Source organism: Lytechinus variegatus, chromosome 6 (genome assembly GCF_018143015.1).
Source record: "Lytechinus variegatus isolate NC3 chromosome 6, Lvar_3.0, whole genome shotgun sequence".
Taxonomy (NCBI): Eukaryota; Metazoa; Echinodermata; class Echinoidea; order Temnopleuroida; family Toxopneustidae; genus Lytechinus; species Lytechinus variegatus.
This window is the reverse complement of record NC_054745.1, coordinates 28055577-28079655: the sequence shown is the minus strand read 5'-3', so window position 1 is coordinate 28079655 and position 24079 is coordinate 28055577. Positions and strand designations below refer to the sequence as shown.

General features: G+C 41.5%; 1 protein-coding gene across 1 annotated transcript in view; it reads left to right on the top strand.

The window, feature by feature from the left end:
• The first annotated feature begins 11942 nt into the window (after positions 1-11942).
• LOC121417315 (ABC transporter F family member 4-like) overlaps positions 11943-24079 on the top strand; it is a 27258-nt gene continuing 15121 nt past the window's right edge. Inside the window, exons 1-2 of the mRNA XM_041610973.1 lie at positions 11943-12270; positions 23250-23289. The gene's annotated coding sequence lies outside the window, so the exon portion shown is untranslated. The remainder of the gene's footprint in view (positions 12271-23249; positions 23290-24079) is intronic.

Below are 24079 nucleotides of genomic sequence, written 5' to 3'. Positions count from 1 at the left end.
TAAATAATGACATTGATAGTATAAATGGTGATTTCATTAATATCATTTCATGTAGTATTTTAGGTAAGAACACAAGGGTCTATTGCACCACCCCGAGGTTTTAAATTAGCACGCTATTTCTGATCGGGCAAAGTATCCCGATCTGAGATTATTTGTAACGGAGATGCGATTTTCGCGCTAGTTCGTAGGATTAATGGAGATTGCAATCCCAAGTCAACTTCGGATTATTTGCAAAATAGCACGCTATTTTCGAATTATCCCGCTATTTCGCAGGTGCAGATGCAATCAGGATTATTTATTCACGCCGTCACTTCATAATGCACGGATGCCTCTCTCAAGCACGAATTGCTCTTCTGATGCTGGTGGAGACGGTTTTTTAATCTCGAGATTGAGAAAACTTGGGCTGGTGCAGCACTGCCTAAAGCCAGAGAACAGTCACACATCTGTATTATCTTTGTTCTGCATGACCTTTGAGTATGTCAATGTTTATGTAATCCTTATTTTATGAAATCCTGTATCGAAAAGCAAGCACAATGACGACTGCCAATATAGAACCATAATTTATGAGTTAACTTGTTTTATGGATTTATTATTGCTTGGAAAAAGACAGTCAGAGGACAGAAGGACAGGAATGTCGTGCTTATTTCGCTCATTTCTCAGTAATGAGTCCTACACATTTCCTACCTAGATCATTTGACACATACAAAAACTCTGGTGGTAATTTCATTGGATTTTGTTTGACCTTATTTCAGGTTACCACAACTGGCATTTATGTTTGATCATTCTTTTACGATGACTTTCACATGTGTTTTAAAGGTTTACTCTCTTCTGTTAATGTGAATGACATCATATGGAATCCTTAGGGACATGCACCCAAGAGTAGAACACTTTTTTGCAGATTTCCTCCATTGTGATCTTATACCCCTTTCATAAACCCATCCTCCAATTATCCGCCTAAGAGTAATGCGGATGATTTTATAAAAATTGCGTTCACAAACTCCGAAAATAATCCACACTTTTTTTACGAGCGCCCAACCTGAAAAAGGCGGATAATTGTCATGGCAACTGCACATGCCCCCTCCTTTAATACCAACTTATTTAAAACATGTTGTGATTTTTAATTGTTATTCGCTATGTCAGAATACTGCTAAAACAATCGTCTGAAAGACCCCAATCACTGTTTTGATGGATGGTTTGGTATTATTAGCCCGGTATGAATAGGTCAAGGATGTTCCCTGCTGTGTCAGCCTAGGTCAAGGGGCACATTCACACTCTTCATATTTATCAGCGATACGATTATGATAAATCACATGCAAGTGCATTCTGAAGCTATAGACTTCTCACTTATCTATAGCGTGCCCTTCGAAGGGATGATTCCATAACTTGACCCCAGTTTTTCATGACATCATCTGACCCCACTTTCTATCACCCTATTTTCATTCTGTGATTGGTCAATTTCAAATGAATATCATCACTGCTGGTTTGATTTTTCTCTTTTTTATTCAAATCAACTCTAATAATTTATTCGTATCAAACAGGCCAATCACAGATTAAAATGCTGTCTGTACATAAGTGAATAGGAAAAGTCTATATGGTCAGCCACTATGGCCCGTATTCTGAAGTCGGGTTTAACTTAGACCATGGTCTAACTTTGTGCTAAACTTATGGGAAGCCAAAAGTGTTGAAATTTTTTATTAAGTTATATAATTTACTTCAATAACTCCATACATCTACTTGATTTGCTAGTTCAGCCCTCTGGACTGCCATACCCGAAAAGAACTCCCAAGAATTTAAAAAGCGCGAGCGCGCCCTCTCCCGTTCAGGCTTACTACCCATGATCACCGCGCAATTAGCGTCCATCTTCCTCTTTTGCTTTCGGCAAGCCACCTGTCAAGACGTGCTCATATAAGTCTCCTAAGAGCTCAAATCTTTTTTGAGCTTTGGTATATTATTTTCGCTTATCTGTTGTGCTTTCTCCCTTTTAAATTCATTCTTTCCATCTGTGGGTAAGATTGTGTTCAGAATTTACACCTGGCGTGACTTTTTAGACGTGTTTTTTGGTGACACTTAAATTGTTTTTCTAACGTTTGAGTTCTCGTCGCGCCGCATCGCTAGCGCGTTCGCGAGGCACCGGGCTTGGCCTGCCTACGTGGCAGCAAGCCTTCACCACCTGTCATGGTTATTGTTCTTCACGTTCAAAGCGTGGTGGCTTTTGGTGCCGTTTTTGAATTAAATTCTAGACAGCCTCTACACTTTGTTGTCGAGGGTGTTATTGTTATTTCTTTTTGCAGGTTGGGATCTTCAACTCTGTTCCTTCCTTGCTTTCTGGAATTGATTTATTAAGATTTTCGATTGATTATTGATTGATTAATTCTTCAATTCTCTTTTCCTTCTGTTCTGAATAATTTTCTTGATTGATATTTTATTCACAGGCGGATCTTAAAGCTCAGGCGCAGCTTAAAGCTCAATTCCTTTTCCTTTCTGTTCTGAATAAAACTTGATTAATATTTTATTCACAGACGCTTCGGGGATTGTTTAATTCGGCTTACGCAATTATACCTTGATTGATTGGTTATTCAATCCCCCCCAAAAAAAAAAAAAAATTTTTTTTGTTCTTTACAGGTGGGGTCTCCTTCCTGTTAGAAATTTTTTTGACCTTTCCCGGAATTGTTTTCTTCGTTCAATTCCCTCTTCCCTCCTAGTCTTATATTTTTTTACTTCGACAGGCGGGCTCTACGATTTCCCTTTGAGGATTTACTGTGTCGTTCTTCCTCTTGGAATCGTTACTAGAGACGTTCCTCCTTCCTCCTGTTCTGAATTTCTTTACCTTTCCACAGGAGGTTACTTTTTTCCTCTTGGAAATTATCGTAAAATTTCTCTTATCTGGAATTATTTGTCTCTCAATCCCTTTTCTTCCTGCTCTGAAATGCTTGTTTTTGTGTTTCTTCGCAGGTGGAAACTTCGTTCTCTTCTGAACTTGCATTCATTTTTGAATTTTTGTTTCGAATTTTTCCTTCGGGCAAAAAAAAAAAAAAAAGAGAATATAGTAGGGGAACCTTGTAGGAGTTTCTTTTTTTCAAAGTCTCCGACCTCCTTTTTATTTTCTTACAGGCAGATACCTAAACTATTCTTAGGTTCTTCTTCCTCCCTACCCCTCCCCTCTTGTTTTTGTTCTGTTTACTCAAACAAACTCCTTATAGGAGGAGGGAAAGACCACTCCGGTCTCCACTTTTAATCTAAGCGAGATCTTTGTAATAAAAAAAAAAAAAAAAAAAAATTCTTGTTTTTCCTTTTTCAGGGTAGAGAGAGGTACCTTTGAATGGGACTAACACAGCCCCAGAGGACCTGGTGCCCTCCACGGGGACCGTCCCGATTGCAAGTTTACAGAAGTCGGCCGCCTCCAGGCGAGTAGGAGGGACGCCGCGGTGAGCGCCCGGCGGCGGTGAGTATGAGGGTGCGTCGATCAGCATTCCGAATTTGCGGTCGGATGCTAAGAGAAGGAAGGCCGAGACTGTGGTGCCACGGTCTCGGACAAAGGAAAAAGTGGTAGCCAAGGCTTCCAAGCCTAAACTAGGTCCTGCCGCCGCAGCACCCATAGGGCTATGCGACCCACCGGCTACCGGGTCACCAGAAGTCCGGAGGGAGAGTGCGGTTCTCTCCCCCCGGCACAGGTCAGGATCTCTGCCGTATAAGTCGTCCTCCGTTGACAGCATCGGGAGAGATCGCCCAGCCCCTGACCGCGAGAGGCGTCACACAGACTGTAACCACAATCTGATCGTGACCACAATCTGACCCCGTCAGATTCGGGTGAAGTTTCGTTGTTGGCGGCCGCCCTGCCAGGGGCGGCAAATCGTAAGAGATCACCCGTGCCTCTTGTGCCTTCTTCTGCTCCGGCCACGCCGGCGGAGCCCGCAAAATAAGAAGAAGAAGAAGAGGTCGAAGGAGAGGTCGGCCAGCCCTGTTGCCATGGGCGTTCCTCCTTCAGACCCTCTTATCGGTGGCCAGATGTTACAGTCATACATGTTATGCTGCTATATTCTGCTACCGCGAGAGGCGTCACACATCAGGCTGTGACCACAATCTGGCCCCGTCAGATTCGGGTGAAGTTTCGTTGTCGGCGGCCGCCCTGCCAGGGGCGGCAAATCGTAAGAAATCACCCGTGCCTCTCATGCCTTCTTCTGCCCCGGCCACGCCGGCGGAGCCCGCAGAAAGAGAAGAAGAAGAAGAGGTCGAAGGAGAGGTTGGCCAGCCCTGCTGCCATGGGCGTTCCTCCTTCAGACCCTTGTGTCGGTGGTCAGATGTTACAGCTATTCATGCTGCTACATTCTGCTACCGCGAGAGGCGTCACACATCAGACTGTGACCACAATCTGACCCCGTCAGATTCGGGTGAAGTTTCGTTGACGGCCGCCCTGCCAGGGGCGGCAAATCGTAAGAAATCACCCGTGCCTCTTGTGCCTTCTGCCCCGGCCACGCCGGCGGAGGCCGCGAAGAAGAAGAGGTCGAAGGTGAGGTCGGCCAGCCCTGTTGCCATGGGCGTCCCTCCTTCAGACCCTTGTGTCGGTGGTCAGATGTCACAGCTATTCATGCTGCTACATTCTGCTTTCGAGTAGTGCGGGTTCCCCCACCCTCGACGTCTACTCACCCCGCTGATGCCCCTGAGCATCAAGCGAGACAAGTGGGCAATAACCACCAGACACCCGGGAAATCCTCGAGCGATTCTGTTAAATCGCCAGCCAGTGCACCGACTAACCGGGTGCCTCAAGATCGCGTGTGCTTTCCAGCATTTTCGTCGATCTCAGAGCACGTGTCCCAGCCGACACGCGGGGCCACCCCGGCGCTTACTGGACAACCCCCCGGTTCAGTCCATAGAGCGAGACTCCCTTTACGAGGAGTCTCTCGAAGGCGGACAGTGCGAGGACAACCCCTATCCCGCGGTCGACTTTTCAGTAAGCGCTCAGGCGCTGCTTGACAAGTATCTACCTCACATCTACCCTCCGAGCGGGGGTATTGATGAAGCAAGGGAGTCCATTTTTTCTCGCCCCGCCTCTTCAGGCGCTCCGAGCTCAAGCGGCCGAATTGGGGGTCTCGGAGAGTGACGGGGTCGCTCTAGACGAGGCGGCTCCTACGACGAGGAAGCCGCCAGCTCCGAGGGTGTAAACCCACCCCCGCTCTGCTGCTGCCCGGAAGCGCCAGGCTCCGGCACCGCCGTCTCGAAATTTTCAAGCCTCTCGAGGCTAGCGAGAAGGCAGAGGCAGGGGGGGGCGATTATTATGCAGGTATTCCCGAATTCGCCCTCTACGTCAAGCTCACATACGGCGACGACTCCTTCAGCGGTAACTCTCTCCATTCTTCCCCCTAAGCGGGCCCGTAGATTGGAGGTATGAATCTCTTACATACCGCATGCCGCACTTCTCTCGTGAGAATGTTTGGCTGCTTTGAGAGGGCAACCTATCACGTCCGCGGACCGTCCGCCCAGGCGACGGGACCGTCGCTTTTCTGGCCTGAACCTCACTTTCTATTCGAAAGTAAGGGTGCCCTGTCTTACTTAGCTCCTACCCTTGCAACGCCAGAGTCAGGGCTAGTACAGACACCCGGTCTCCAGCGATCGCCGCTGAAGAGAGGGCGACTCTGATATGAGCACCATCACCGCTCAGCGGTATGTCTCACTATCTCATAGCTCTCCTAGCTTATGAGTATGTATATCGGATCTGAATGTCACGGCGATTAAAAGTTCTCCTGTGCTTAATAATCGCTATGCCTTCACCACCCGGTGCATTATGGTTATGTTAACCTATTTGTCTCGTATTCGGGCGGCTCGTACGAACCCTGCCCGAGCTGCCATCACCGGTCGTCCCCCCGGACGCCGCCGGCAGCACCCGCACCGAATACGTGGAAGGAATCAGCTTTTCATATGCTAGATATCCCTCCTGTTGACATTCACAGCTGTTCCCCGAGTCTTTCCCGGTTGGGTAAACATCATCTCGGAGGAAAGTAACCGCCGTACATCTCATGAGATTGTTGGCTATGTACGTGCGTTCAAACTTGTTTAAAGCCCCAGGATTCTCTGTCGGCATTCTATGCCTACTTTCTGGGCACACCCACCGTACCGGGTCGGCGAGTTCACACCAAACTGTACACCGCCAGACCATCGGTCGAGCTCTGTCTATCTTATAGACTGCCCTCTATGTGGGTCAATCTTGCGGGCGTCTCCGCCGTTCCCTCCTTGTGCGGAGTGGTCTACGGTGGATGTCTTTACTGTGCCCGTTTGTCGAATCGGCTTCTTTCTTAGAAATTTTTTCACGGCACACTCGAGTCGCCCCGCATGCTGCTTTCATCCTCCTTCCATGCAAGGCATGTGGCCAGGGTCACCGCACGACCGAGGATGATGTAACAGTGGATGGATGTATGCTTATGCCTTCCTAACCACGATCACTACGACCCGCCTTCTCTCGGGCCGACTGTGGATGAGCCTCTCCATGTAAGTGATTTACTTCACTGGAGTTCTTCTTTTAGAAATTTAGATTCTCATCCCCCGCTGCTTAGGGCGTCATTTTTGCCGCCCCCCGCAGCTTTTTGGAGCTCCTTATCTTACCGATATCGGACTGTTCCACGCTGCCGCAACCGGCGCCGGCGGTGCTTGCTCTTACGATCACCTGAGAAACAGGCCTTGTGACTATTTTCATAAACAACTGGTTCTCACCGCAGACTGATGGAAATTTTGTGATTACTTCCTCAAGTCTCCTTCGCTTGTTTCTTCAAGCGAGGACTTCGACACTCTTAGCCAGTTTCCGTCCCTAACTTGATAGGACAGGGCCGTTGCTACCTCATTCGATTCCGTTGGGAATGTAACAGTTGAGGTATCATATCTGGCGATGTCTGTTCGTTTAGAGCATCCCTTGATGGTCGTTTACACGTAATATCGTGACAGATTTTTTTTCGCCAGCTCCCTCTGGCGTACGCTTGCTGCTGCTAGGGATTCCCCCCGCCCAGCGGACAGCCATCGCAGCCTAGCCTCACGGGCTCTCTCGGCGATGGTGGCTTGAGCCAAGCCACCTCTTCCACCGCGGGCACTGCACCCTCAGATGGGTGCTTCATTCAGTATGGGAGAAAGGGGATCCTGAGTTCTCTCTCGATCACTCGGTCTAACACACTTTTGTCGTGATGTGTACCGCGCTGTATCCCTGACACGCCCGGTTGAGCTGTTTTGACCAGACTGCTCTATTCTACATAGGCAACATGTCCGCGGCATTCCTTATTAACAGGATGGCACTCAGTCGCTTTCTCGACCCTTGTCTGCCTTACGAGTGGTTTTCTTCCTAATCCCTACTCTCCGTCGTTCCTGGTCCCCTTCGGACCGCTAGTAACTTTTTACCACAGCTCTCTATCAGAATTCTGCAGATTTCTGCCCTCACGCATTTGAGACAGATATCGAATTCTGGGCGCTTTCTCCCACGCGGAGGCTTGAGATATCTCGCCTTCTCAGATTGGTCGATTGATCACTTACTGAGCCTTAAAAGCTTCAGTTTTCCGATCACGATTCTTGTTGAAATTTTCAACAAATTTCGATTCTTACGCTCTAGTCAGCAGGTGATGTTGTTCTCCTGACACTAGGCCGAGGGCCCATGATACTTAGTATTCCTGAGTATACAGGGCATTCCTCTCGAGGACATTTTTGAGGGCCGCCTTTTGGCGCTCAACTAACTCCTTCACTTCTTTCTACTTGAAGGACATTCCGTCCAGCGAGGCGAGATTTGCTGCTTCGGCGCTTAAAGCAGCTGCGGCTTTTTCCCCCTCTCCCTAAATTTCGTTGTTTTTGTTTTGTTAAATTTTCTTAGGCTTACAATTAAAAACATGCCTCCCTACGGTTTGAGTCCGTGCTGGTCTAGCAAATCAAGTAGATGTATGGAGTTATTGAAGTAAATTATGAAAATACTTACCTGATTTTCTTATTTACGAGATAACTCATACATCTACTTGATACCCTCCCACCGACCCTCCGCCTTGCGTAGCAACATGTTTCAACGTATGGGCTTGCGAAAGGTGAGGAAGATGGACGCTAATTGCGCGGTGATCATGGGTAGTAAGCCTGAACGGGAGAGGGCGCGCTCGCGCTTTTTAAATTCTTGGGAGTTCTTTTCGGGTATGGCAGTCCAGAGGGCTGAACTAGCAAATCAAGTAGATGTATGAGTTATCTCGTAAATAAGAAAATCAGGTAAGTATTTTCATATTTCTTTTGTTTACTGTGCTCTTTTCTGATTCATCGATGGTGAAGACAATCATCTATTTATATTTCCTAGACAATCATGAATGATTTGAGATCAAAATGAGCTGAAATATGATATCTCTGTATTGTTAGTGGTTTATGTAGCAATTGGCTGTCCATACTTAAACCACAACTTTAAACCTGAGTTTAAAGTTGAAACCCGACTTCAGAATACAGGCCTGTGACTGATTAACATGGACGTTGAGTGTTTGCAAAGTAATTGGTTATATTCCAGCTTGGTGTTGATGCTAGGGAAAGCTGCTTTGCCAGTTCCTACAGGATTTCCTTGAACAGAAACAAAATCATGGGATATCAGATATAAAAGTTGGGCCATGACATGGAAACACCCATATTCTTTTCTCTTTTGGGGTTGTTGTATTGGTCGCTGTTTTATTGGTCATGCTACCTTTTGATAACACTCCCTCCCCCCCATACCAGTTGGTCTTATATACCAATTTGTCTGTTTTACAGGTTGATCTGAAACTAGTTGGTCTTATACCAATTGATGGCACTCCCTTCCCCCCCCCTGCAAATCAAACATTGCGAAAACCTGAAATGGGCACATCGTCTGTGTAAGCTTTGGTGGGATGAATTCTGGTTAAGCCCAGCTCACACAATGCAATTGCACTAAGATCCGATTCCAACAAGTTACTATTCCCGTCTCAGTGCAATCGCAGGGCAGCGCACACATTGCAACAGCTCTTTAGCGGCGCGCTGCATCTCATGGCGCATCTTCTCTTGTGTGGACGTTGTCTGTGTTGCAGCAGCACAGCGAATTGACCATGACATCATCGTCTAGGACAAATCTGATTGGCTGAAATAAGCAAATTCGCAGAAAGATTTGACATGTCCAATGTCTGAGATTTGGTCACGATCCTCTTGCAACAAAGCGGGCCGCTCGCAGCGCGTTGTAGTTTGGCACGCACTGTGTGATTTTGTTGCAATCGAATCTTGATGTGATCGCGTTGCATAGTGTGCGCTGGGCCTTAGGAGCTAAGTGGGCATTGAACTGGAAAAACCTTCATTTTGTTAAACAAGTCCTATTAATCAAACAACCAGTTACTGATGAGTACCAATTCTTAACGTTTTACATATGGGATAATCGGGGGGGGGGGGGTAGTTCATGAATAGATTTCTCAATGATTTTCCCTCACTAATCTGTTCTCAGCCAATCGGATACACGAATTTCAGTAGCTTGTAACGGCTGTCAGTGGCTGACTTGTTTCATGAAGTGCATCCCTGGTTATGATGAATTGATGGACAGATGTTTATAGTAGATGTTTTAAAGTGAAGTGTTTACTGGCACTAGCTTGTCTATGCATTACTATCCCATCTCATCTGAATCAAATATATAATGTAGAGTTATGTACAAAAGGTTTACACTTCCATGCATGCATAAAATAAGAATTAAACAGGGCTAAAATGATAATTGTATCAATGATGGTGATGATGACAATGATAATGATGAAGATGATGATGATGATGATGAAGATTGACGATGATGATGATGATGAAGATCGATGATGATGATGATGATGGTGATGATGATGGTGGTGGTGGTGTTGGTGGTGATGGTGATGGTGATGATGATGAAGATGAAGAGGAGGATGATGATGAAGATTATGATGATGATAATGATGATGATGGTGGTGGTGGTGGTGGTGGTGGTGATGATGATGATGATGGTGGTGGTGGTGTTGGTGGTGATGGTGATGATGATGATGATGGTGGTGGTGGTGGTGGTGGTGATGATCATGATGATAGTAATGATAACAATGGTAATGATAATAATGATAATACTATTAATGCTGGCTGGAGACCATTACTATGAGAGAAATTCTAGAGAATCCTTTTTTTCAAGAAATACTCTTTTTCCTTCTTAAAATATGTTTCTGTTTAAAAAGATTAGCATCTCTAGGAATGTATGAACAGGGTATTCTGTGAAACCGGCCCCTAGCGTGGTATCCTCATCGACATTGCATGATTACCAACACAGTCGCTCCCTCCTGCTTCTCCATCGTCTGTCACTTCGGTAGGCACTTATGTGGCTGCCCTCGTGTGGCAGCGCTGGTACAACCACGCAATGGGCAGCAGCCTCCCATACATGTACATCCTCACTGAGCTTGGTCGTATGGGCCGTCAGTTAAAGGGGGAAAAGCATTTATTCAAAATATCAACCATTCTAAAGTTGGTGAGGAAAGAATGTGAATTTTAGACCATTTTGAGCTGCTTTTGATATGATTTTCCTACTTTTCATGGTCACTTACTGTATATTTATACTGCTTTTGGAAGTACCGTTTCTTTCTATATTTTGTGTAAAAATATTTCTGTTTTCCAGTTACATGGATTTGAAGTCTGTTTATTTTTTGTAGAATATGAGCTTCATAACAAGTTGTTTAGTGAGCCGTCTTTAGAAACGCAAAAGAAAATACTGAAAAAATGGACTCCAATTGTCATCAAGTAATAAAAAGGAAATACTGAAAATGTTGAGCTTTGATTATCAACCAATGCTATGAAAATACAAAGACAAATGAAAGTGAAAAGCCTGAACAAATGGGCGCTAAGTGGAAAGGTTCAAGTGAAATGGAAAAAAAAGCTCTATTTTTATTTTGAATGACAATGTTAATTCATATAGAAGTATTGTAATTACATGTTTGAATTTATCGCTATTTTGTGTTATTCCATGTAGACACCAGCCAATGTGGAGAACCTCTCGACAGAATTTTCAATTCTTTTAGGTGATCCCCAGGCATTGGCTGGTGCTCAATTTTACATTTCTGTTGTAATGTTTCTATTGCTGTCATGTTTTCTTGCCTGGAAATGAAATAAATAAATACATAAAGACACCTCCTTGGAGACATTTAGAATTATCAAACTTGGCAAGGTTTTCATTTTCTTAACAAATCCAACCCTTTATGAATGGTTCTCACCACTTCCACCCAACTGAGGAGATCTGTCAATTCCATCTCCATGCAGCGCACATGACTGTAATGGCAAAAACACAACAGACAATGGCAATGCAGAATTCACCCACCCAATACAGATTCACCCCCTCCCCCTCTTCCCCTGGAGTAAGGGGAGGGGTGGATCTACTGTTTAGTCGTACAGATCATGTCCTCCAATGAACACACAACCAAAGCTCTATCTCATGCTTCCCCCCCCCCCCTCCTGTCCCCCAGAGAAAGGGGAGGGGCGCACTCTTGAAGGGTCGTAGGATCATGTCCTCCAACACACACACCCAACGCTTGCTCTCTCCCTCTCTCTCTCCCTCTCTCTCTCCATACAATCTCCACAGTCTGGCTTAGATCTAAACACAGGCAGGTTGGTCGGAGTTGAATAACTCGAATTCACATTCATTTTGGGAGCTGGTAAAGTCATATGAGTCACTTCATCGGCAGAGTCACCTCGCGCCGCCGTGCCGGGTTTGGAGGCATTCACTGACTTCATCCCTGTATGCAGACACACCGTGGCATCTTCATTTGTGACATCAAATACCAAACAATTTTCTTTTAAGAGGTTTTGGTCTGATAACTTTCAACTATTTAGATAAGCTGAGGAATCAAACCTCTGTGCATCATTTTTTATTGTCACCGGTAGCTGTTTATGTGGAATCTTCATTCATGGTAAAAATGCTGAACAAATTCCTTTGAGATTTCGTCTGATAACTTGCGACTTTCTATGATGCGATGACCAGGGATCTAATATCATTCAGAGTGTCGTTTGTCCTGTAAACTATTTTGTCTCGCGTTGCTATTGAGGACATTGGAGGAGCAGTGTGTGAGACCTGTTAGAACTTCTCTCTCTCTCTCTCTCTCTCTCTCTTTGGAGATATTTTCGTCTTGTTCTCATGGAATGTCTTTTTAAATTGGAGCAAGTTGATTCATAATATGCAGCAGGTATTTCTTTAGACATTAGGAACCTTTGAATGGATTTAATAGCGATTCACTTGACGTGAAAAAGTGACTGAAACTTTGTGAAGGTGACAACTTCTTATATTTGAATCTGGTAAGGATCCACTAAATTTGTGTACACAGAGATGTAGAATATATATGTACCATGGAAGGGGGGTAGTTTTTCTGATTAAAGGACAAGTCCACCCCAAAAAAATGTTGATTTGAATAGGCCTAAATAGAGAAAACTCAAACTAGCATAACACTGTAAATTTCATCAAAATTGGATGTAAAATAAGAAAGTTACAACACTTTACACTTTCGCTTATCTTTCACACAACAATGATATGGACATTTCAGTTACATGCAAATGAGACAGTCGATGATATCCCTCACTCAATATTTCTTTTATTTTTTATTGTTTGAATTATACAATATTTCATTTTTACAGATTTGACAATTAAGACCACCTTGACTGAACCATATAGTATAAAACAATGCTAACATGTTCAGGGGGAATTATTTCGTATATTTCATAGAATAAGATACAAAAGAAATAGTGAGTGGATGACGTCATAGTCTCCTCATTTGCATACCAGCCAGGATGTGCATAATTATAACTGTTATGTGAAATTAAGCGAAACTTTGAAATGTCATAACTTTATTTTACGTCCAATTTTGATGAAATTTCAGTGTTTTGCTTGTTGGATTTTGCAAGGGGGAAATATATGTTTGTAGGATTCCCTCCACAAACATGCTTTTTAGCTGGCGTTGCTGGCTTTCCATAGTTGCGGTTGATCGGATTGATCGCAACTCTTTGTTTGACGGTACCCAGATCTTGATGTATTAAGACATCATTTCGCCGTCTATCATATCATCATCTCATCTCTCTCTCTAATCCAAGGAGTGATGCTATCAGGTATCACATGATCATTCCTCAGCTAACGTTTCTCATCCGTGTAATGATGGAATCACCTGTATGCCATTCATCAGTAGAACCCATAGGCCTATGCACTATAAAGGGGATGCTCACCCTGACAAAAGCTTCTTGCAAAAATAGCAGAAAAAAAATACTAAAAATTGTTTTGGTGAAGGTTTGACAGAAATCCATCAAAGACACATGTATAAAGAGTTATGATAATTTTTATTTTTGATTTGTCACATCAAATGCAAGCAGCTTCTCATGTATTGTGAATTTGATTTTAAAAAATCCCATTGAATTGACAAAATGTTTTTTACTATACCGTCAGTATATTAAGCAGACAAATTACTTCACACCCCCTCCTGAAACAAAAACATTTTTTAGTCATCCTGAACCAATGAAAAATTGAAATTTATGCATTTCATTTGCCACAAGGGCTAAATTGTATAAAATTGTTTTCAAAGTACAGGAGCTCCAGCAAATATGGTATTAGCAAAAGGGGATACAATTAGGAGAGAATGGTTCACCAAGGAATTTGGATTGGAATGTCAGAATTAAGAATAGAGAGACCGGAGAGATTTAATAGTTGTGATAAAAGTTCATTATAATTTACTTTTTGACCCCCAAAATGAATGTGCAGTCACCAGTACAAGCTCAGGAATTCATGAAGACTTGTTATCATAACAAATGAATGGTTTCTATAACTATCAACCAATCAGATTAAAGGATTTCAGTAGCTTTTAACTGATATTGCACATTTGTCATTCTAACAAGTTTTATGAAATGGGGAACCCAGAACTTGACACTGCCTGACACCATCACACAGGTACAAATACCGAGAAATGACCTTTGACCTCATTCCAGATTTCCAGAGTCGATGTCGCAGAGTGTCGAAAATGAAAAGCAACAGTCATGCTCCTTATTTGTATTAACGCTTTACAACTTAAACTAAAAATTGATTAAATGTATATAAAAGTAGTGCAAAACAATAAATTCAAATAGAAACAAAGTGTAAATTATAAGTGTACAACATTAAGAGATAACAACAATTTAATAAATGAAATAGCAAGATAGTAACATATATCTGGGGCCTGTCTTTCAAAGAGTTGCAATTGATCTGATCAATCTCTACTATGGAAAGCCAGCAAAGTCAACATGAAATGCATGTTTGTTAAAAAAAAATTCTAGATATGAATGTATATCCATAAATTCATTAATTTCTTGACAATTTGGTGTGTTCTCCTTTGTTTACAAAGGACATTTTCCAAATTTCCTGTAGAAAAAATTATGATGCTGATGGATTTCCATAGAGTTACGATTGATGGGATCAATTTTTGTCTCACCTGCGAAGCAAAGTGAGACTATAGGCGCCGCTTTTCCGACGGCGGCGGCGTCAACATCAAATCTTAACCTGAGGTTAAGTTTTTGAAATGACATCATATCTTAGAAAGTATATGGACCTAGTTCATGAAACTTGGCCATAAGGTTAATCAAGTATTACTGAACATCCTATTAGAGTTTCATGTCACATGACCAAGGTCAAAGGTCATTTAGGGTCAATGAACTTAGACCATGTTGGAGGAATCAACATCGAAATCTTAACCTGTGGTTAAGTTTTTGAAATGTCATCATAACTTAGAAAATATATGGACCTAGTTCATGAAACTTGGACATAAGGTTAATCAAGTATCACTGAACATCCTGCATGAGTTTCACGTCACATGACCAAGGTCAAAGGTCATTTAGGGTCAATGAACTTTGGCCGAATTGGGGATATCTGTTGAATTCCCATCATAACTTTGAAAGTTTATGGATCTGATTCATGAAACTTGGACATAATAGTAATCAAGCATCACTGAAAATTTTGTGCAAGTTTCAGGTCTCATGATTAAGGTCAAAGGTCATTTAGGGTCAATGAACTTTGGCCGAATCAGGGGTATCTGTTGAATTACCATCATAACTTTGATAGTTTATTGGTCTAGTTCATTAAACTTGGACATTAGAGTAATCAAGTATCACTGAACATCCTGTGCACGTTTCAGGTCACATGACCAAGGTCAAAGGTCAATGAACTTTGGCCGAATTGGGTGTATCTGTTGAATTACCATCATAACTTTGAAAGTTTATGGATCTGATTCATGAAACTTGTACATAAGAGTAATCGAGTATCACTGAATATCCTGTTTGAGTTTCAGGTCACATGATCAAGGTCAAAGGTCATGTAAGGTCAATGAACTTTGGCCATGTTGGGGTTTTTTGGTGAATCTCTGTAAGTTTATTGGTCTAGTTCATAAAAAGTGGACATAAGAGTAACCATGTATCACTGAACATCTTGTGCGAGTTAGAGTAGTATTCAAAGTCAGCACTGCTGCTATATTGAACCGCGTGATGCAGGTGAGATGGCCAGAGGCATTCCACTTGTTACTCTTTATAAGACGGGGCCCACGTCATTGCAACAGCTTACTTGTTTTGTTGATTGAGAAGAAAGATTTGTAGTCGATTTTTTGATACATTAACTGTGGGAGAATTCTGAATGTGCGCACAGAGATTATTCCAGAGAGCAGGGGCACACACTGAGAAAGCACAAAAGCATTTTATGATTACCGGTAGATGGAAGAGAGAGAGAGATGGATAAGATGAGATAGAGAGTGGAGAATATAGGATAGATGTTGAGTCATGATGTCTCACTCGATCTCATCAATTTCATAGAAGGGGGTCTCAACCTGAATCATACCATTATCTTCATTGATATTCAACTTAAAAATATGAAAATTCTAAGGTAGACAATATCAGTATTAATTTTACTTTATTTGATCTTATATCAGTTCATGTTTGACTACCCCTTGGCTTTGATATACATGTGAACGAGGATGATTTTAAGTCCCTGCTAAGTTGCAATTTTCTTGAAGACCATTTGATGTACGGACAGTGGCGTATAGACGGGGGGGGATGCTTTCACAAACTAGAAAATAATAGAAAAGGAGAGAAGGGTTAAATATATTGTTTTCTGAATATTATGTCAAAATCCATCACAAAATTGTTTTTTGTAGAAAGTAATGCTGAATTTTTTGTCCGCTTGCTTCGCTCGCTTGCAATTTTTTTTTTACAAATTTTGCCCTAATATGCTATTTCTGGCCCTGTCAAATTTTTGGCTCATGACGCCACTGTACGAAGTAATGGTAGCCACTTGACTTCCTAGAACCTAACAGAGCTTATTCATTCCAACACGCCCACAATATAAATGATAGGAATTCTTAGATCAAAATAACCCGACAGCAATTTATTAATGATCATCACATGGTCACCAAGTAGTCTATTAGTCTTCAAGCTCAGACTCGTATTTGACACTGAAACAATATGTACCACTCCTGAAGACGGACAGTCAACCTGCCCGAACGTCGAATAACCTCTCTTCACTTCATCCTGTTACTTCTCAAACCATCGCTACTCGAGCCATATTCTGCTCATCTCATCTGCTTTACAGTCCTTTTCAGGACTACACTCACTCTCAAGAAAAGAATGTTTCTGATTTCCTCTTTTCATCCTTTCTCGTCTTTCCATTTCAATTTTTCTGCCTGTATTTCCTTCCCCTTCTTCATATTACTCATGGTGAACCATAAGCCTTCCCACAATTTGTACCATGTCTGAAGTGAAGACTAGACACCAAGGCTCTGTCCGTGTCAAATGAGAGCTAGCCAGTACAGGACATAGTGATTCTAGTCTCATTACTAGTCTCTACTTCAGACTCTGTTTTATGCCCTGTGCGAATTGCGAAAAGAAAGGATCTGAGCGTGCAGACTAGTAGTCTATCTCTGACTACAAGGCAGAACCCAACTGGTCATGTGGGATCGGTCTTTGGGCCGACATGTGAAAATTGGAGAAATATTCCCCAAAAATTTACAAAATGTAATACGGTACTCTTTGGGCAATGGTCTTTCATAAAGTTGCCCCAAGATCTGCCACAGATATAATTCAGGAACATAGCTTTGGTAAAGGGTCAATAATGTGATTGATAATCAAATATCATCTAATAGGACAGTCTTACTGAAGCGTAGAGACCGTTTTTTTTTTTTCCAACTGCACTTCTCTGAGAAAATTTCAAATATTCAAATCTTGGATATATAGCGCCCTCTCTCGGCAGTGCTTGTTTTAAATTTAAAAAATGGGCATTCAAGCACTTATCTTATAAATTTAGTGATTAGATATCCAAAAGTTACAGACAAAGAACATATCTTGAAAGTTTCAGCCCATTCCATGATTTGGAATAGGATTTAATTGAAAGACAAAAACACACAGATATTTTAATTTGATCGGGTGACCCGATCAAGTTAAATTTCCATGTAAAATCGCAAAATTTATCCTGTAAAACACATTTTCATTTCATATCCTCCACATCATAACTGTTATAGGGCATATCCATTCATATTAGCTAGCAATGAATTGGAATAGTGATAGGTGCATTTTGGTGGATTTACTAAAACTATACACAAGCTTTAAGAAAAGAAATATTATCAGATTAATGCTTTTGCGGCATGATTGCAGGTCAAGCACAAAAGAAGCCCTTGAAATTAAAGAAATTGCCCCCCCCCCCCGAATTTCAGCAATCACCCCAATGTAGCAAAAAAACAGCCCTTAAAAATAGAAATTATTTCATAAAATGTATTCTAATGATACCAAATTCCACCAAAATAAAGTGAAAAAAGCTCGTTGTAAAAGTGAAATAGGAGTGATGAAGAAATTGAGAGAAGACTAGAAATACTGGAGGGAGAGCAAGGGAAAGGGGTGGGGGACGTGGGGGGGAGGGTGAAAGAAAAATCTGGTCCAGTTTCAGAAGGTAGATATATATATCAAATGTGTAGAGCTCCATGCGTGTTGATGAAAAAGTGGAATGGTGAAGAAACGAGATGAAGACCAGCAGCGCCCATCTTACAAAGAGGTGTGATTGATCTTATCAACCTCATCTATGGAAAGCCAGCAACATCCACATCTAAAATGCATATTTGTTCAAAATGGTTTCTAGATTATGAAGTATATTCATCGATTCATTGTTTTCTTGACAATTCAGTATGCTTCTCTTTGTTTTCAAAGGACATTTTGCAAATTTCCTGAAGAAATTTTTTTGACACTGATGGATTTCCATACAGATTGATTGGATCAATCGTAACTCTTTGTAAGACAGGCCCCTGAGATGTTCGGGGGCAGGGTGGGGGGGGGTTGGAAGGAAAAAAAACACCTAGACCAGTCTCTGAAGAGAGACAAAGATCTGTCTCTGACTCAGTTTCTCCATGACGATAGAAAGGTTTTCAAATCATCAGATACATTCTAACTAATCACGTGCATCACATAAACGCATGCAGGCAGACGGTTTCATAATTCATACCCGCTTAATCATATGGCCCCATTCAGACTGCAGCATAATGCCGTATAATCAGGCATGAAATCATTTGAAAAGTGTACACATTTGCTGCATGCAACATCATTTCCTCACGTGAAACAAAGAAATCCTATATACATGTACATGTAGATATTAAAACATGGATGGTGGGAATGATTTATTCAAAGCAATTAATGTCATTTTTTTGCTGAATTGTACAGGAAAATTTGTAAGAAAAAAAGTCTTTGTTATTCATTCCAGTAATTTGGGTTGTCTAGGTTGTTGTATAGAGTACACTTTGCATAAGACGACATTCCATCAACGCAGAGCTACCAAGTCTCACGCATTGTGCGTGAGACTCACGCAGTCAGGGTCCATCTCACGCATGGCACCCATTTTTCTCATGCATCCCCCTACAGAAATTTCCAAGCTTGCGGGAAGCGTGCGACTAGCTTGCGCAAGCTTGCGGCATGCTAGTAACTAGCATGCGGCTAGCTTAATAAGCGTGTGATATGCGTGCAGAGTAATAGTTAAGCGATCTTTTAGCGAGCAGGGACTGTTCGCTAGCAGGCACTCGCTTATTAAGCGAGCGCCCTACTAGTCGCATGCTAGTTACTAGCAAGCGGCACGCTTAAATTTCTGCAGGGGTCGGAACCCGACAGAAAAAAAAGAAAAAAGTAGCATTATTTGCCAGATTATACGACTGGCCGACCGCCTTCGCATCTAGCCCGGCACGCGAGATCTCGAGACGAATCGAGAGTGCAGTCAGCGCACAGCTAGTAGTACGTGATACGATGAATCGAGTGCGTGCATCGCATGGTTTTGAAGCCCATATCTCTTTTTGCAACGTACGAGTGTAAGTACTGGCCGCGCGCGCACAGAGACGTCGAGTCATGAAAATCTCACGCATAACATTTTTTTGAACTTGGCATCTCTGTCAACGCCTAGTAAATTTGAAGCATTCATTCAGACCAGGATATGCAAAATATGCATTAATCTTCCAAGTACCGTAGTATTTCGTGATTTCACCTAAGTCAAACTTCTTTTGTCCGAAGACATTTGACGAAGGTGGAGTCACCTGTCACCTCTAGGAAGATTAAGATTAGAGCCATTACATCAATGGCTCTGAATAGAATGCTCCATCCGTATCTGTTTAAGTGTTTTTATGTTTAATCTTAATATTTGTACTATGCATTTTGTTGTGATTTATTTACGGTAGATAAAACCAAACCAAAACCTGTCGTTAAAAAAAAATCAAGATGATTGGTTTGGTAGGATCAGTGTAGAAATGCACAGGGGCACAGCGTTCAAGGGTGCCGGTTGATTTCCCCCAAAAATGTATTAAATAAAAAAAAATTGCCATTGCAGTTTCAAAAATGTGTTGTGGTTGGGTTACAATCAAAAATGGAATATGGAAAGAAAAATTTACTGGTATGAATGAACAATATGCCAGTAGATAGCCTTATGCAATGTATTGTCTGAGCATGCCGTGCGCTGTCTGATGGTAGAGCAGTACTGTGCTGGGAGCACAAAGACTTCCCCTGAGGCCATTGTGTTTCATCCACATCATCTTCATCTGGGTGTGTGCTCTGAAGGTGGGTCTTCATCAGAACAAGGTGGTTGCTCCAGCTTAAGTGTGGAAGCGTCGTGGTGCAGCGGTTCTGACTCTCGCCTTGTAATCAGAGGGTCGTGTGTTCGAATCCCACTGCGGTCTAGCGTCCTTTGGCTCGGCGTTAATCCATAATTTGCCACTCTCCACCCAGGTTTTAATTGGGTACCCGGTAGGATGTGAAAGCCTATGTAGTTTGCCTAGCAATTGAGTCTTGGAACTCTTGTTGGAATGCTCCCCAGGGAGTGGAGAAGGTGCATATTGTATGCGGGTATGCAAGGATCCGATGACCGGGGTAATAATATATCTGTAAAGCGCTTAGAAACGATGTTCCGATGTGTTAAGCGCTATATACATGTATGCAGAATATAATATTATTATTAAATACTGGGTGAGTGTTTCATACAGCTGTTTGTAAGTTTCAGGGTGACTTTAAGAACGACAGGGTCCCCGTCTTAAAAAGAGTTATGATTGATCCAATCAGTCATAACTCTATGAAAATCCATCAGTGTCATAATTTTTTATACAGGAAATTTGCAAAATGTCCTTTGTAACCAAAGGAGGACACACCAAATTGTCAAGAAATCAATGAATATATGGATATACATTCATATCTAGAAAATTTTCTGAACAAACATGCATTTTATATGTTGACTTTGCTGGCTTTCCATAGTTGCGATTGATTGGATTAATAGTAACTCTTTGTGAGATGGGCCCCTGGTGAACCTTTCTTGCAAGCTAAATAATAATCATTGAAAACATAATTGTGAACATCATTTACCACGAGAAAGGATCAGTCATTCCTAAAGTCGTCTGGGGTCCATTGCAGAAATAATTGCATTAAAACGCAAGTAAAAAAAATCAATCACAACTAACTCCCAAATGCATGCATGCTGTTGATTGGTTGAAAATCAAGTTGCGCAAAAGTAAAATATAATAAGAAAATAATTAAAAATAGGCTCAATTTTCTCAGTTCGGCTAATCCATCGAACCAGCGACAGCAGGCTATACTCTAACTTTGTTCTGGTGAAGACGCCCCTAATGATGAAAGTACCTATCCTCCATCCACACAGCCTTGATGCCTGGCGCTCACATCAAACACGTGAAAGGCTATTGTTATATTTTCATACTCAGCCAAGAAATTTCTGATAGCATCACTGCCTTTGTCCGCGTACTGTTTTGAGGTCAGATGAAGATTTGTCGGGAGTAATGCACAGTCATCTTCATTATTGTCATATACCCTAGCATCAGTATTACCTAAGTGTTCTTTAGTTCAACATCACTCGCCAGTCATGTGCTGATCAAAAATGCTTTGGTCCACATTAAAGCTAAATGATAGTAGTTGCAGTAAAACACTAATTTCGTGAGAAAGTCTGTAAAACCAAGGTTCAGTATGACTTTATCATCGTGGATCTAGATCTGGTACAGTTACATAAACTGAACTTTGTGAAATCATAAAATCTAAGCTGAAATACGATCACACTGAAGATCGCCAACACAGATGGGCACGCGTGGGACAGTGTATTTTTATTGCTGGAATAAAGACCCGACGGAAGTGACCGAATCCGCGCTTATTTTGCTTATTTCTCGGCAATTACGCAATTTCTTCTAGAATCCTTTGGCACATATTTTTTATTCAAACAAACAGACACTTGGGTGGTCATTATATCAGATTCTGTAAAAAGTCATTTTGAGATCGCTACCAGAACTGGAATTTATCTTCATAAGTTTGCTCATTGTAATACATCCAAGTGGCATACTTCATTCTTTGCTTGTTATTTTTGAAGAGGTGGAATCGGATATCATTGTAGTGAGTTTGCTTTTACTCTCGTTATCTCGTCATGTCAGTGCAAGAACGCCCTTAGCAAACACATTATCACGCACCCCATCGGTGCAGAAACACCCTTTCGGAGTGCACTTTTACACAGTGTATGCATGCTGTCAAGGATGTTTTTGCACGCATGTGATGCGCGAAATTGTGGTGTCGAAAGCGTTCCTGCACCGACACCACAAACCTTTTTTCAGTGTGATGCATGTATTGAACTATTGGTGAATGTTGAGATTTTGTTCAAAATTCAAAGGAAGCCAAGCAAACTGAATCAAATCCAACATCCCTAATATGAAGCATTGTGGCACAGTGGATTAGTCTTTGGACTTTGAAACAGAGGGTCGTGGGTGCGAATCCCAGCTGTGGCGTAATTAACTTCAGCAAAAATTTTATCCACGTTTTGCTGCACTCGACCCAGGTGAGGTGAATGGGTACCTGGTAGAAATTAAATCCTTGAAATGCATGTACGCTGTATTATCACTGCTACCAGGCTAAAAAGCTGGGGTAATACTAATAATATCCATCTAAGTCCTTTGGAAGTGCTTAGAGACATTATAATGTGATATGCGCTATAAAATAACTGTTTATTTTCATTATTTTTATTTTCCCTTTTCATACTGCCATGTCCAGCCTGTCCTCAAGGCCCTGTAACTTAAAGGGGAAGTTCACCCTGACAAAAAGTTTATTGTAAAAATAGCAGAAAAATTAATGAAAAATATTGCCGAAGGTTTGAGAAAAATTCATCAAATAATTAAAAAATTAGAATTTCAATTATTTGATTTGTGACGTCATATGCGAGCAGCATTCCTACGTAGCGAATGGTAAAAAATCAATGAAATGTCATTTTCTCAGAAAATTGAAAATGGTTTTCACTGTAACTTTTGTATATCAATAGACTAATCGTTTCACACCCGATCATGAAAAGAAAACAAAATTAAGTCATCAGGAACCATACAAAATTTGAAATTTATGCAATTTTATATTACATAACACATGGGACAGCTGCTCGTTTATGACGTCACAAATCCAAAACTTTGAACTCTAATAACTTTCTTACTCTTTAACGGATTTTCCTCAAACCTTCACCAATATTTTTTTACTATTTTTTCTGCTATTTTTACAAGAAAGTTTTCTTCAGGGTGAACTTCCCCCTTAAAACTAAGTGAATGATCGTAGGGCTAGTTTCCACAATCGATTCCATTGGCATTTGTGTATGATCAATCGCACAAATCAGTCTGTGATTAATCACTAAGCTTTATGTAATGGGGCCCGACCATGTGACATAGACCTCTATGTAGCAAATAGGAAGGTAATTTTCTTCCAGATTGTACTAAACCTCCTTTCTTATTTTTCTTACGCAGATTTTGGCGAGAACATAGATTCTATCAACGGCGACAGAAGGTATGCATAACATCACTTCTACCCTTTTTATAAATAATTATTACACATATTTTTCATTACATTATGGTTAAAGGCCACCGCACGCTTATGTCCATTCCGCAATCCGATTTTGGAACAAATCATATTTTCTCATTTTATGAAAAATTTGTATGAAAAGTATCTTTTTTATTTGAGGTTCAATATAAGTAAGAATACTACTCTAACAATTTTGGATTACAAGCCCTTTTTTTGGAGTAAAGGCAGAATTAGTTTCAAATCGTAGCCAATTGTACAATTTCTATGACGTCATTACGACTAGAATTCATGAACTGGAATTCATTACAGATCGAGCGTACTGATCTTAAACAAATAGGAGTAATGCCGAAAATTTGTTAAACAAATTATAATCTCCTATAAAAAAGCCTCTTTATTTACTATCTATTGTCCACGGCGGACGGCATTTGAATAGTAATGAGTCAGAAAGAAGAGGATCGAGGGTATTTGAATTCCAGTTCATCGTGGCTTAGCTGTGAACCAGAATAGCCTGGTGGTTGAGTCGCTGCCCGGAAAGCACTAGATGGCAGGTTCGAATCCCACTGGTTCCAATTTTTTCTGACTTATGTATGATCTTATGATTTTCATTACAGATCGAGCATACTGATCTTAAACAAATAGGAGTTATGCCGAAATTATAATTTCCTCCTATAAAAGCCTATTAATTTACGACATAATTTATTCTTCAGAAAATTTGCACTATGGAATGTACTTTGTGAACAAAGAGAAGCACACTGACATGTAAAGAAAATGATGA